This window comes from Macaca thibetana, chromosome 5, assembly GCF_024542745.1.
Source record: "Macaca thibetana thibetana isolate TM-01 chromosome 5, ASM2454274v1, whole genome shotgun sequence".
Lineage (NCBI taxonomy): Eukaryota > Metazoa > Chordata > Mammalia > Primates > Cercopithecidae > Macaca > Macaca thibetana.
This window is the reverse complement of record NC_065582.1, coordinates 151,156,543-151,172,126: the sequence shown is the minus strand read 5'-3', so window position 1 is coordinate 151,172,126 and position 15,584 is coordinate 151,156,543.

The window sequence follows — 15,584 nt, the reverse complement described above, 5'->3', positions numbered from 1 at the left end:
TATTTTAAAGGTATACTCCAGTGAAGGAAAGAGTACGGTAATTTTTTTTTTTTTTTTTTGAAACGGTGTCTTGCTCTGTTGCCCAGGCTGACGTTCAGTGGCAGGATCTTGGCTCACTGCAACCTCGACCTGCCAGGTTCAAACAATTATTCTGTCTCAGCCTCCCAAGTAGCTGAGGTTACAGGCGTGTGACACCACAACCAGCTAATGTTTGTATTTTTAGTTGAGACAGGGTTTCACCATGTTGTCTCGAACTCCTGACCTCAGGTGATCCACCCACCTCAGCCTCCCAAAGTGCTGGAATTACAGACGTGAGCCACCATGCCTGGCCTGGTAAAATCTTAAAGGGCAGATGTATATATTTATAGATGTTCTTTTTGGAAGCAAATTATCAATATGTACCAAGAATGTTTAAAATAATTGTAACCATTCCTCCAGTAATACTGTACATAAGAATTTATTCCTGGAACAGATTATTATCCCAAGGATGATAAATAGCAGTCTCTGAAAAGTTTGGTATTTAAAATGTTAGTGATGGAGTCATCATATGACGGAAATTTCTCTGGACATATGAATTCATACATCTGCATAAAAACATATACACAAGTGTTCCTAACAGCACTAACATCGAAAAAGCAGGAGGAAAAAAGTATTCACTAACCAATAGTTAAGTAAATGAAATATGACATAGCCATATAATGAAATATTATTTTTCAATAAACATAAATGAAGTACTGAAACATACTGCAATATGAATGAACCTTGAAAATGTTATGCTAAGTGAAAGAAGCAAGTCACAAATGTTCAGAAGAGGCAAATATAGAGACACCTAGAGATTAATTGTCTTGAGGCTGAAATGATTGCAAGTAGGCATTGGTTTCTTTTTGGACTCCTTTTGGAGATTAAACAAATGTTCTAAAATTATGTTATAGTGATGTGTGAACAAGTCTCTGGAAGAAAACATTAAATTATATGTTTTAAATGGGTGAATTGTATGATGTAAATTATGTCAATATAGCTATTAAAGAGTTTAATGACATAATCTGAAGTGTGAGCAATGATATGTAAACAGAAAATTATATTGAAGTTTTATGCCAAGTGACAGAAAAGAACCTAATGCCTAAGCATAGGGAAAATGTTAACTCACTTTCACTTTCTCTATGGAATGAAATATTATACAGAATTTAAAATATATTGATGGCAAATTTCTAATAATATGTAAGAATTTTTATTATGTGTTAAAATATACAAAATGATATGCAGTATAAATTGTGCTATATAGATACTCCTATGTATGTTAGGGTCCATACACACATTGATTTAAGTAGGCTGGATATATATATATGTATGCATATATATGCATACATATATATAATTTGAGTGGTATTTTTATCTTGGTAATCATTTGCTCATTTTTTTATCAGGCTTTTTGTTTGTTTTAGTTCCCTCTTTATGTTATACATTTCTACAGTTTACATATTATAGTTTTTTTTAAAAAAAATGCTTATTTTAAAAAATATTTAAATATAATTGTGAGAAACTTTATTGCTAAAGTATGAAAATAATTAATATTAACTTATTAGGAACTTTCACTGAATGCCTTTAGTTTTCTAATCCAGAAAATATAAATTATAATGACATATCACAGTATTTGCAAGGAAAAATATAAAATAAATATAAGAAAATCTCTTGAATATACTTAGAATACAATATGACAAAGAGACAGAAGTCACATAAAGGTTGCAAGTCCTACTGATTTGAGAGAAATACACAAGAAGAATGTTGTGGTGTAACTGCATTATCTGTCATCCATCAACAGAGTATAATAAAGAGGGATATCAAAAGGAATGGTCATGCTTAGTGTGGGTCTTACACTAAATATTTTCTTTTACTATAAATGGCCGTAAACCCTGCAATAATTCTCGCTTAAAATACAAAAAGGATTTTTTTTTGAGGTTTTGCTGAGTGGACCTCTTCTAAATAGAGGACTTGGAGTAAACTGTCACCAATTATAAGCAATATCACATCCTTAAAAAAGAATTAAAGCCATCTATAGGAATAAGCCATACAGTAGTTGCACATGGTGTCTGTTTATCCCGAATCCTCTATAGTGAGTATGGATCAAATTGAAAGTATCAGAGAAATAAAAAGAACACATTATACTTGCATAACACTCTCTGCATTTAGAATTGTTCCTTATGAATTATCTGTATTTCTTAGTGAATTGTATAAGCTTCTATAATACAGGTGCAAGTCTACATCTCTATTTTGTTAATATGGAGAGAAAGACTCATATAAATTGCTTGCTTTGCTGTTAATCACATAGTTAATAAGAGACGTAACTGCACTTTCAACCCCAGGCTTCTAACTCCAAAAACTTTTTTTTTTAGACATATAGACCAATGAAACAGAATAGAGAACCCAGAAATAAGGCCGCATCCCTACAAGCATCTGGTCTTTGACAAATCTGACAAAAACAAGCAATGGGAAATGGACTCCCTATTCATTAAATGGTTCTGGGTTAAATCTCTAGGCATATGCAAAAGCTTGAAACTGGACCCCTTCCTTACACCATATACAAAAACCAACTCAAGATGGATTAAAGAATTAAATGTAAAACCCAAAGCTATAAACATCCTGGAAGATATCTTAGATAATACCTGGATATAGGAATGGGCAAGGTTTCCTGGCACAAACACCAAAAGCAATGACAACAAAAGCGAAAATTGACAAATGTATCTAATTAAACTTACAAGCTACTGAATAGCAAAATAAACTGTAAACAGAGTAAAGAGACAACTGATAGAATGGGGTAAAATATTTGCAAACTATGCATCTGACAAAGGTCTACTATCCAGCATCTATAAGAACTTAAACAAATTTATGGTAAAAATCAAATGACCCCATTAAAAAGGACATGAACACTTATCAAAAGAAGACATACATGAGGCCAATAAGCATATGAAAAAAAAAACAACAACTCAACCTCACTGATTATCAGAGAAACCCAAATTAAAACCATGATGAGATACCATCTACACCAGTCAGAATGACTATTACTAAAAAGTAAAATAAAATAAAATAAAATAAAAGCTGGTGAGGTTGTGGAGGAAAGGAAACACTAATACACTACTGGTCGGGGTGTAAATTGGTTCAATCATTGTGGAAAGCAGTGTGGTGACTCCTCAGTGGTCTAAAGACAGGAATACCATTTGACCCAGCAATCCTGTTACTGGGTAGACACCCAAAGAAATACAAATCATTCTACCATAAAGACACATGCGTGCATATGTTCATCACAGCACTATTCACAATAGCAAAGACATAGAATCAATCTTAATGCCATCAATGACAGATTGAATAAAGAAAATGTAGTATATATACACCATGGAATACTATGCAACGATAAAAAAGAACAAGATCACGTCCTTTGAAGGAACACACATGGAGCCGGAGGCCATTATTTTTAAAAAACTAAAGAAGGAACAGAAAATCAAATAGTGCATATTATCACATATAGTGGGAGCTATATAATGAAAACACATAGACACAAAAACAGGAACAACAGACACCTGAGGGTGGAGTGTGGGATGAGGGAGAAGAGGAAAAAAAAAAAAAAAAAAAAAACCTACTGGCTACTAGGCTTGGTACCTGGGTGATTAAATAATTTGTACAACAATCCCCGTGACATGAATTTATCTACATAATGAACCTGCACATATACCCCTGAATCTAAAATAAAAGTTTTTTTAAAAAGATTTTTTTCTACTACCTCCCCTTGGATTTATGAAAACATGCTGAGGTTTTCTTTTTTTCCCTGAAATCTTTCAGAAGCATTAAAATTGAGAAGGAAATGAATTTTAGAAAGAAATCTTCCTGCGGAGGGGAAGTCATGGCATTATTTCAGATAAAAAATGGTTTTAAAATAAGGTAGTGTGGTAGATAGAGGAGGCCCACAAATTCTCCCAATAGGCAGAATCTGTTTTCCCAGGCCTTCAATAGGAGGTATCTTTATGACTTTGTGTGACCACAGAGTATGTCTGAAGACATATGACACCTCAACCCAAGAGTTAAGAAGTCTGGTAGCTTTTGCTCTTGTCCTGTTAGGGCATTTTTGCCTATGCAAGAAGGTAAAGACAGACTAATTCAGGAGAAGGGATTCAAAGAAACTATGTGAAGAGAAGTTCAGCTGCCACAGACTTGCCAGCCATTGGAGCTAAGGCCCCATACATGTGATTGAGGCCAATGGGCCTACAGTCTTCACCATTCTCCCTTCGCTCTGTTTTGCTTTCCTCCTTTTGCCTCTTACCAATGCTTTCCTCTCCCTCTGTATAGTTCCTTCTCCCTCTGTATAGTTCCAGGTGAAATTTAGAGTCCAGAAAGGACCCAAAAAGATAGTACATTGTCTACTCATTGTTTTTTAACTGATATTTATGTTATATAAATTGTACTTGATTCTTATTTTTTCTAGACTCATTGATACTCCTATTCATATTTTTACATTATTATTTCTCATTATACTATTTCATACTTTTTCTTATAACAATTATTTCTGTCGATTAATAAATGACTGATTAATTGAAAACAGAGACAAATCATTTTAATCAATTTGATTCTTCAGGGTTATGCTGACTCCGTATTTGTTTTAGGATTGCACTTTTGTTTTCTAACCCTGAACTCTTTATGTATAGGAAAGCCATTATATTAGAGCCAGTATTTTACTTTTTAGTATTTGGTCCCATTTTTTATTTTTTAGTATTTGGTTCAGTTTTAATTTCATTATGTGGACATACCTTGGGATAATATGAAAGCTGTAATCATTTATCCAGCTGACACACCTAGTGACCTCAAATGTTGAGTGAAGCCAGCTGATGTTGTGCAGAACAGACACCAGATGCCCCCGCTGAGTGGTATCCACAGTGCCAACCCACAAAATCATTAAAAAGTAAATTTTTATTCTTTTAAGCCACTGAGTTTTGGAGTGGCTTGTTTGTCAGCGACAGGCAATCAGAGTTGGGCATCATCATTACAGGCTTTGTGTTGAAAGAATTTATATGAAAAGTAAAAATAAAATCTGCTATTAAAAGACAATTTGATGATTTATTAATGATGAAATTTCCTCTTTCCTTGGTAAATTTGAATTGTGACAGAAACTCAGCCGTGCAATGAATTATACATGATGTTAACACACTGCATTTACATATATACTATTTTATAGACATTAGATAATACTCATAAAAAGAATTTGTAGTGATGATGAATTATTCCATTATCTAAGTTGAAAATAAAAAAGGAATTGCATTTTTACAAATGGCATATACTAAATAAAAAGTTACAATTAGTACCTCAATCTCATGCTCAGATTTTTCTCCAAAAATATGATCTCATAAAATAACTTTAAAATAACTAAATATTTTTTGTAGTCCCAGCAACTCAGGAGGCTGAAGCAGGAGCATGGCATGAACCCAGGAGGCGGAGCTTGCAGTGAGCCAAATCGCGCCACTGCACTCCAGCCTGGGTGACAGAGCGAGACTATGCCTCAAAAAAAAAAAAAAAAAAAAACCACTAAATATTTTTGTAAATTAATAGATCAGAAGCCTTCAGTCACAACTGCCTCTTGTACTATCTAGCTACTTATTTCTCAAAATAAAAATCACATTTTCATTGAAAACAATATAATCTGGAAACTATAAGCAATTATAGATTTCAAATTATCCCAGGTTATATCCACACAATGAAATTAAATACAACCAGATACTAAAAAATGAAATACTGGGTCTAATATTATGGCTTTTCTATACATAAAGAGTTCATGGATAGAAACCAAAAGCGCAATCCTAAAACAAATACAGGGTCAATGTAACCCTGAGGAATCAAATTGATTACATTTCTTTGTCTCTGTTTCCAATTAATTAGTCATTTATTAATTGGCAGAAACAATTATTATAAGAAAAAGCATGAAATAGTAGAAGGAACAATAATAATATAAGTAAAAATATAAAGAGAAATATCAACAAATCTAGATAAAATAATAAAGTGCGATTTATGTAACATTAAGATCAATGAAAAAGCAATAGGTAGACAACTTACTATTTGTGGGCCTATTCTGGATGCTAAATTTCACCTGGAACTATACAAACTATACCAATGGGAGAAGGGAGCATTGGTAAGAGGCAAAAGGAAGAAAGCAAAAAGGAATTAAGAGAGAATGGTGAAGCATATAGCCAGGAAAGAAATTCTCTGATTGCTGCTGGTCACCAATGCAAGAAATCAATTAGCTCCCCTAGGACATTGATTCTGACCCAGAAATGGGACATAAGAGTAGGAGAGGAAAAAAAAAAAAAAAGAAGACTGACAAAGATTTTTAAAGCACAGGAAAGCATCAGAGGTGCTTCCCAGTAAGCTGGACAATTCTCAGAGATCACAGAGTGCTAAAGACCAATTAAGTTCCCACTTAAAGAAAGATTCTGCCTAACACATAGGGCCTTCAGTGGCAAAACCAGAAATTTTAAACTAAAAATTGGGGACAAACTAGCCCTAGAGTACAAATTTCTCTAGGCCCAACTTAAAAGAGTTTAAAAACAAGCCATGAAAAGATCAACCCGATCTGCTAGTTATTTAACATCCAACCAGAAGAAAAAGTCTAATACTCTACATTACTACAACATAAACTAACACGTAACAATGCAAAATTCACAATATAGAATTTGTCAGAAGCTACTACACATAAGAATAAGCAGGAAAATGTAACTCATAGCCCAAAAGATGGCAGGTGATACAGAACAAGAAATGATAAAAGTTAAATAATTAGCAAAGACGGCATTAACTTAGTTAATATAATGCCTAATATGTTTAAGGATATAAAGGGGAAAGTGAGCACAATGAAATAACTATGATAATATATAAAGAAGAAAAAAATCAGAAATTAAAATTTACGGATTTGACATTGCAAAAGCAAAACTCAGTGAATCCTAAGAGCTAACAACTGAAACTTTTTCCATGTGAAGAACAAAGAGGAATAAAATAAGGAAAAATAAAGTACCTCAGTGTCACAGGGCTCAAAGTCAGGGTGATTAACCAATAAGTAATCCGATTTTTAAATGGAGTGAAAAGAGAGGGAGGACAGAAGATATGCTTGAAGATATCATGACATTAATTTTTTTTAATTTCTGAGAGTTGTAAATGCAATACACAAAGTTCAGTGAACTCAAAATGCAACAAATACAAAGGAAAATACATCAAAATACAGTGCAATGAAATTCCTGGACTAGAGTAATAAAGAGAACACCTTAATACTAACAAGAAGGGAAAAAAAAACTTATACAGAATGATACACATAAAAATGACTTCAGTATTCACATAAAATTAAGCAAGCCCTAAGAAATTGAATACATCTTTAAAATGATGAGGAAAAAGTATTTTACATGTTTTGGTTACCTAGGACTCTATACTCGAAAAATATATTTAAAATGTAGAGAAAATAGAAACTTTCAGAGAAATAAAAGCTAAGATATATGGTGACCAGTGTTATCAACCAATTTGATTCAAATGACATTAAGAGTACATTCTACCCAACAGTGAAACAGTGATAAACAGTATGTTAGAACATGAAATCAATTGCAATGAATTTAAATGAAATGAAATTATGAAGTTTGCTCTCTGACCACAATGTATTTAGTTAGAAATAAAAGTAAGAAACACTGGGGATACTTTCAAATATGTAAAAATTAGATTTCTAAATAATTATTATTTAATCTGTAAAATAAAGTTATAAAAATGTGAGCAGAAATCAATGGTAAAGATAGAAAAGTATTTCACTGGGAAAAATTATGTTTTTGTTTTGTTTTGTTTTGTTTTTGTTTGTTTGTTTTTTTGTTTGTTTTAAAGGTGCTGGAACAATTAGATACCCATACATCATCATCATCATCATAAAATACTCAATGCTTATCTCACAGCATACACAAAAATGAACTTGAATGGATCATAGATATAAAAAAATTCTTCAACTGTAAAATTGTTAGAGAAAACATAAAAGACTTTATAACTTTGTAGTAGGCAAAGATTAAAATACACTCAAATAAAGAATATCCATCCAACAATTTATAAAATGGAAATTATCAAAATTAAAGAATTCTATTTAAGATGTACCATTAAAAATGAACAGAATAAAACAGAACGAGCATAAATATACCTAGAATTATGGTTTTTCAACTGTTTTTCACCAGCTGATTTCTTATCTTTCAATGAGAAAACGGTTAATCCACGTTTGTCCAACATTCAATCGGACCTCTTGATGAACAATCACTGTGACATATATATGGCAAATTATCTTATCTAGAATATATAAAAAAGCTTTTATTTAGCAGTAACATAAGGAACCTAACTTTTAAAAAAGAAAAGTATTTGAACAGACACTTCACAAAAAAGATAATGTACAAATGCCTAAGATGCTTATGAAAAGATGCTCTACTCAGTGGTCCCTGTTACCGGTTGAAGGTGTCCAGGTTCTTGGAGTATTTAACAAATAATTGGACAAAATGCACAAACAAAGCAAGGAAAGAATGAAGAAAAAACAAACAAACAAACAAAAAAAACAGCAGAGATAGTGTCAGAGCAAGCCCGAGCATAGGGGCTCAGGAGTCCTGATACAAAATTTTCTGGGGTTTAAATATCCTCTAGAGGTTTCCATTGGTTACCTGGTGTACGCTCTATGTAAATGAAGAGGATGAAGTAAAGTTACAAAGTCATTTACTGAGTGTACATCTTACCTAAGCGAATAGAATACTTCCTGTCACAGGGTGTTCATTTTATTTAGTTCTAGGAACTCCTTAGGTTCCCTGCCTCCAGGTCTTCTTCTCCTGCCTCAGCCCCCAACCTTTTGGCACCACGGACCCATTTTGTGGAAAACAATTTTACACAGATCAGAGCAGGTAGCGGGGTTAGTTACAAGATGAAACTGTTCCACCTCAGATCATCCAGCATTAGATTCTCATGAGTGTGCAATCTAGGTCCCTCACATGCTGGCAATTCACAATAAGGTTCGCACCCCTATGTGAATCTAATGGCACAGCTCGCTGGCCGCCCTGCTCACCTCTTGCTGTGCAGCACAGTTTCTAAGGGGCCACGGACCATAACCAGTTCATGGCCTAGAGTTGAGGACCCCTGAACTACATCATTAGTCATCAGAAAAATGCAAATTAATACCAACAGAGACAAAGCACTAAGCATCCATTAGAATGGCTATAATAAGAAGACTCATGATAAACATTGTTGAAAATGTGGAGCAACTAGGATATCCACATAGTTATCTTCTAGTCTTCTTTGTCTACACATGGATTTATTTGGCCCAGTTTTTACCTGATATACTTTATATATTTAAGCATTTGTCAAAGATAAATTTGAATAAGGTGGCTAGAAGACAAAAGCTTATGAAATAAACTGATCTCTCTAAAGCAGACAAGTGGTCCAAGTCTAGTCTGATTCATGGTGGCTAATAAGGATAAGGACACATAATCCAGGGCACACTCTATAGGACAGGAGAAGCAGGTTGTCATTAAATTGTAGGCTTAAGAGGCAGCTTGGCATGCCTTTTACCTAAAATAATAAAGATTTCAGATTTCCTGTAAGAATTAAATGAGATAACATTGCAGACTCATCCAGAAGAATTTTGGAACAGATATTCAATAATGATTAGTTTACATATTTTTTCTTCTCATTATTTCATTCCTTTTCTTTCTAGCACTCTTCATACTCCTCTTTATCCCTACTTGCTGATTTCATTCTTTAATCATTTCCTTTTTTAATCATTTCCCAATTTCCTCTTTTTATTTTCATTTCTTCCTTTCTGTCTCCTTTCTTCATTGGCTGCATTTCCAAGGAGGTTGTTATAGACAAGGAAGAATCAAATCACAGAGACTTAATTCAAAGAGCTGAATTTAATCATATATTCAGAAGTTTAAGTTGAATGAAGCTAATCGCCCAGTGAGATTATCACTCTATACACATCATTTTAAAGATGGGCAAAGGGTTGAATTCAAGTTCCAGCAAAACCCCCAAGATGACTGACTTTACTCTTTCAACTCTGTTTTTCACCAGCTGATTTCTTATCCTTCAGTGAGAAAACAGTTAATTCGTGTATGTCCAAGACCTCTTTGTAAACAATCACTATAACCTTTGATCGCAATTTATAGCAGAACATCTACTAACTACAAATACATACTGGAGAGAAGAACAGGGTGGGATGACAAATATTATGCTTTAAGAGATTTCTAATCTATTGCTATTTGAATCAAATCCTCTAATACTTTTACACTTCTGTTTTCTCTTCCTTGACTTGTGGGGTTCTGTGTAGTGAGTGTTGCTGGCCCCACCTTCGGCTATTCATTCCAGACACTAGATTGTCATCTCTTTATTTTTACAGCTAAGATTTTTGCACACTAGATAATGATGATTTTAAAAGTTCCTAAATTTCAATACACATCTGCACAATATCACACCATTATACTTTTTCTTCATCATTCTACCTTATATCGCAATATCTGTGGTGTATTCTAAAGCAAAAAATATCTCGAGAGTACATGCAGCCCAAATATATTACCAAACAAATTAACAAACACAATACATAGCCAGCAACAGAAAAAGGTCATACTTGATAAAATATTACCTATGAAAGAATGCTACAGATGAACTATCCGAAGCACATTTTCTGTATTCTGTTGCTTTCCTATGAAAATCAAGGCAAACATTATTTCCAGTAAAAATTCAGAGCTGGGAAACATGCCAGTAGGATTAGAGTATCTGAAGAAGGCATGACAAAACCTTCTTGGTAAATATCTCTCCTCTTGCTCGTGAAATTGATTTATAAGTAGAGACAGTTAAAGTTTAAATATAAATTGATTTGGTATATGAAAGTATTTAAAAATATTACTTATACTTTCTATGAAACTGAAACTTCCATATATCCTATGTTATTTTCAGGACATTTTCAAATCTTCTGTGCATAATGACTTTCAAAAAGGATATATATGGGCATAAGGGAATATATTCTGAGTTTTTCTTTTAATTCTTGTATATTACTTTATTTAAATCTAAGGCAGCAGAAAATTAAATTTAAAAATGGTATAGTGATATTCAGAGTTACAGAATTTTCTCTTATCCCTTGTGTCCCCTCTGCTCTTAGATGTGATGCTCTACAACCATGAGAAAGAGAAGGAATAATGGAACAAGTACTGAAAGAACCCATATGATTTTGCTCTTCTGTCAATGCAGTGCTTTTCAACTATATAATGAAAACTTTTCCCCCACCCAGTTCTCCCCCAACAGATCTTTCTCCCTGCTGTTCCCCAGATTCCTCAGTTTGATGTTTCAGAAAAATATTTTTTTTTTCTGATTTCAGGAAAAAAAAAAAAAAGACTTAAATAATTGTCCCAGATTTCCTACTTAGAAGCTCTGTACCTCTGAGCCTTGGTTTCCTAACCTACAAAATGGTGATAACATCACAATCAGTTATCATAAAGAATAAAGTATCATGTCAAAGTTCTTTATAAAATGTATGTGAACAAATGTGAGGTATTAACTCTTCATATCCTATTTGTATATTTTTTATCTTCATCATTCTAACAACGTATCAATGTTCTGTTACTCTTCCTTTATGAACTTCTTTATCTCTGTGTTTTTCTTATTCACCAAACTTTCTTTTGACTCATACTAGCAAATAAAACAATGGTGTGGAATCATTAAGAAATTTTAAACTTTTAACTGTAAATCACTAAATAAATATAAAGTATGCATGATTGATATTCACTATTCATTTTCCTTTCAATTTATAGTATTAATAAAGTCCAAAAGGACGTAAACTCTTTCTATCGTAAATTATCTTAAATAGAACATTTGAAATAGTAAACTAAATTTTTGTGTGTATATGCTTTAGTTCATTGTTTGACCGCAGACACTTCTCATGACTAATGGTCACAGATGCCATCTGAATGAAATTAAGACACAGAAAGTCCTAATTATAGAGAATGTCTTACTTACCATGATTTTTATTGTAGTATAATCTAAAATTGAGAAATGTATAAGCAAACTAAAATATTTAAACCAAAGAGGATAGTTTTTTTTAAAAAAAAACATGGTTTTCAAAAAGAGAATCTTCAAATTTTATCCCAATTTTTTAATTTAAATTTTATTTTGCAAAAACTAAGTAATAGGAAAAATGTTTACATTCTATAAGTAGAAAATCAAGACACAATATTGCATATTGTAATTACAGCATGTATTAGTCAGGGTTCTCTAGAGGGACAGGACTAACAGGATAGATGAATATATGAAGGGGGGTTTATTAAGATAATTGACTCATAGGATCACAAGATGAAGTCCCACAATAGGCTGTCTGTAAGCTGAGGAGTCAGAAAGCCAGAACGAGTCCCCAAATCTCTAAAGTAGGAAAGCCAACAGTGCAGCCTTCGGCCCGTGGCCAAAGTCCTGAGAGCCCCTGGCAAAGCACTGGTGTAAGTCCAGGAGTCCAAAAGCTGAAGAACTTGGAGTCCGATGTTCAAATGCAGGAAGCATCCATCCCGAGAGAAAGATGAAAGCTGGAAGAGTCAGCCAGTCTAGTCCTTCCACATTCTTCTGCCTGCTTTTTAACCTAGACATGCTGGCAGATGGTGCCCACTCAGATTGAGGGGTGGGTCTGCCCCTTCCAGTCCACTGACTCAAATGTTAATCTCCTTGGCAACACCCTCACAGAAACACCCAGGAACAATACTTTGTATCCTCCAATCCAATGAAGTTGACACTCAATATTAACCATGACACCGCAATATAATACCTCCTACCATTTCCTAAGGTTTTTTGATGAAAACTTTCTTACATTTTCTGAGTTATGCCTCTCAGCATCCACAATTATCAAAACATGTTCACATAAAAGTCAGTTTATGTTCTGTGACTGTATTGGATACACATGCTGTTATTAATTTAGAATTTTGTTATTTCTGTTTAAGTATTCATTCAATAACACTAGCAGGAAAAGTCATCTACAGTATACCTATCTGGCACTCCCTACCTTAAAGGCTAACTTAAAAAAAGAATATGAAGTAGGGAGGAGTACAATCATTCATAGTGTTTTAGTGGTAACAACAGAATACGATATATTGCCGCAGGACAGTTGTAAGTAGTACTACGACCCATCTTTTACTCTGTATTGTAAAACAATTGGCATGAACCCTCTCCCATAGATCTTATTCTCTGTGGATAATATTACTACTTTCTCTACAAAGGTTACTTCTTTAGTAAAGTTGTATATATTTTGGAAATCATTTTATTAGATCTCAAGATAGGCGTAAGTTAATACACTCAAATTAATTCCTTTCAAAAAATGGCACTCCAGTATATCTTTACTGACAAAGAAAAAATATATTATTCATTCAAATAAAAACAGTTCAGTCAAGTTTAGCTTGCTTTCTTGATTGAAAACAAGAACTCACTTATTGGGAAGAATTGAGAGATCAGCATCAAAGCACTTCACATTTAAAAGATTCCCTATATATAGCTTTTCTTTTAATCTCTTTACAAAACTGAATGTAATTTGAAAGAATGCTAAATCCTCTCATATGGTTTCAAAGAAAGTAGACAAAGAGTCTGGGAAACACAAATGTCTCTTTCCAATTTATTCTGACCCTGCTCTGCTCACATCTCTGTTAGCACAAATATACATATGAAATAATATACATATCCAATGGTATGTGATATACATTTTGACATTAAAAATGGAGCTGGCCGAGCACAGTGGTTCACACCTGTAATCCCAGCACTTGGGGAGACCAAGACAAGAAGATAGCTTGAGGCCAGGAGTTCAAGGTCATCCTGAGAAACATAGGGAGACCCTGTCTCTACAAAAGACAAAAATAAAATTAAATTAAACAAATTAGCTGGGTGTGGTGGCACACACCAGTAGTCCTAGTTACTCAGGAGGCTGAGGTGGGAGTTTCCCTTGTGCCTAGGAGTTTGAAGCCACAGTGAGCAATGATCATGCCATTGCACTTCAGCCTGGGTGAAAAGCAAGACTCAGATTCTTTAAATCATCTTTAAAAAAGCTTTGTAAATCATTAATTAGAATAAATAAAACATCAGACAAAATATATTCTATCTTCACTCTGGCTTTCATGTTGCATTTTCTTTCTTCTTTCTTTTTTAGTGATTCTTTTTAGATATATCCGTATAGGTAAGGCACAAATAATTACAAATAGATAATAACTCTTATCTTTTATATTTCTATATAACCAACAGCTTGAAAAAGAAATGTCACTTTTAGCAGTGTCTAAATAATATTTACTGACACATCACATCACAGTGATAATCTTACAAAGTATCCAGAAAATGTTAACTTTTTTAAAAATTATAGCATTGCTCTTTTAAAATTTTAAGGAAACTTCAGTAGTTTTAAAATATTCATTTTAAATATAAAATGTTCATTTTTTTGGCAAGACAACTAAGATATTAATGGTTTTATATCACTTAGAGCTCACTTTTTTTCCTTTCTATTCTAATAATCTGATGTCAAGATACATAAAAATAACATAGTCACTAATGCTAACAAGTAGTTTTCTAGAATTGCTGACAAAGAATAGAGCAAAGAAAGACTGCAATTTGTATTCAGGTACCATTTTAATAAAAATCTGAATTTTTATAGAGCAACTTCAGAGAAGAGCTCAATGTACTTAATAGGTTGTAAATTTTCAGAAAAGAAAATGACCAACTCATTCCCTGTGATGGTTAATAGTGAGCGTCAACTTGACTAGATTGAAGGATGCAAAGTATTGTTCCTGGGTGTGTCTGTGATGGAACTGACAAAGAAAATTAACATTTTAGTCAGTGACAGGGAGAGGAAGACCCACCTTCAGTCTGGGTGGGCATCATCTAATCAGCTGCCAGTGCAGCCAGAAAAAAGCAGGCAGAAAAAGGTGGAATGAGCAGACTTGCTGAGTCTTCCGGCTCTCATCTTTCTCCCATGCCAGATGCTTCCTGCCTTCGAACATTGGACTCCAAGTTCTTCAACTTTTGGACTTCTGGACTTACACCGGTGGTTTGCCAGGGGCTCTCGGGCCTTTGGCCACAGGCTGAAGGCTACACTGCAGGCTTTCCTACCTTTGAGGTTTTGGAACTTGGACTGACTTCATTGCTCTTCAGCTTGTACATGGCCTACTGTGGAACTTTACCTTGTGACTGTGTGAGTCAATGCTCCTTAATAAACTCCCTTTTATATATACAATTATTCTATTAGTTCTGTCCCTCTAGGGAACCCTAATACACTCCCCATCTCTTTAAGTACAAATAGTTGTCATACAATGATTCTTTCAAGATGCAATGTACTGTTGTGTTCTTTTAAGAAAAAAGTATCATTTTCCGACTCAGAGGATGTCTCCTAAAAAGTAGCATTTCTTTATTGTTCAGAAACTTTAGAGCTATTTTCTTAATTTTATTAATTATAGTAACTGCATTATTAGACTTGAGGGAAGATAAAATTCGCTATGTATTCCTTTTTTCTATATATATATATATACTCATCCATAATAGCTTATTCTTTATTT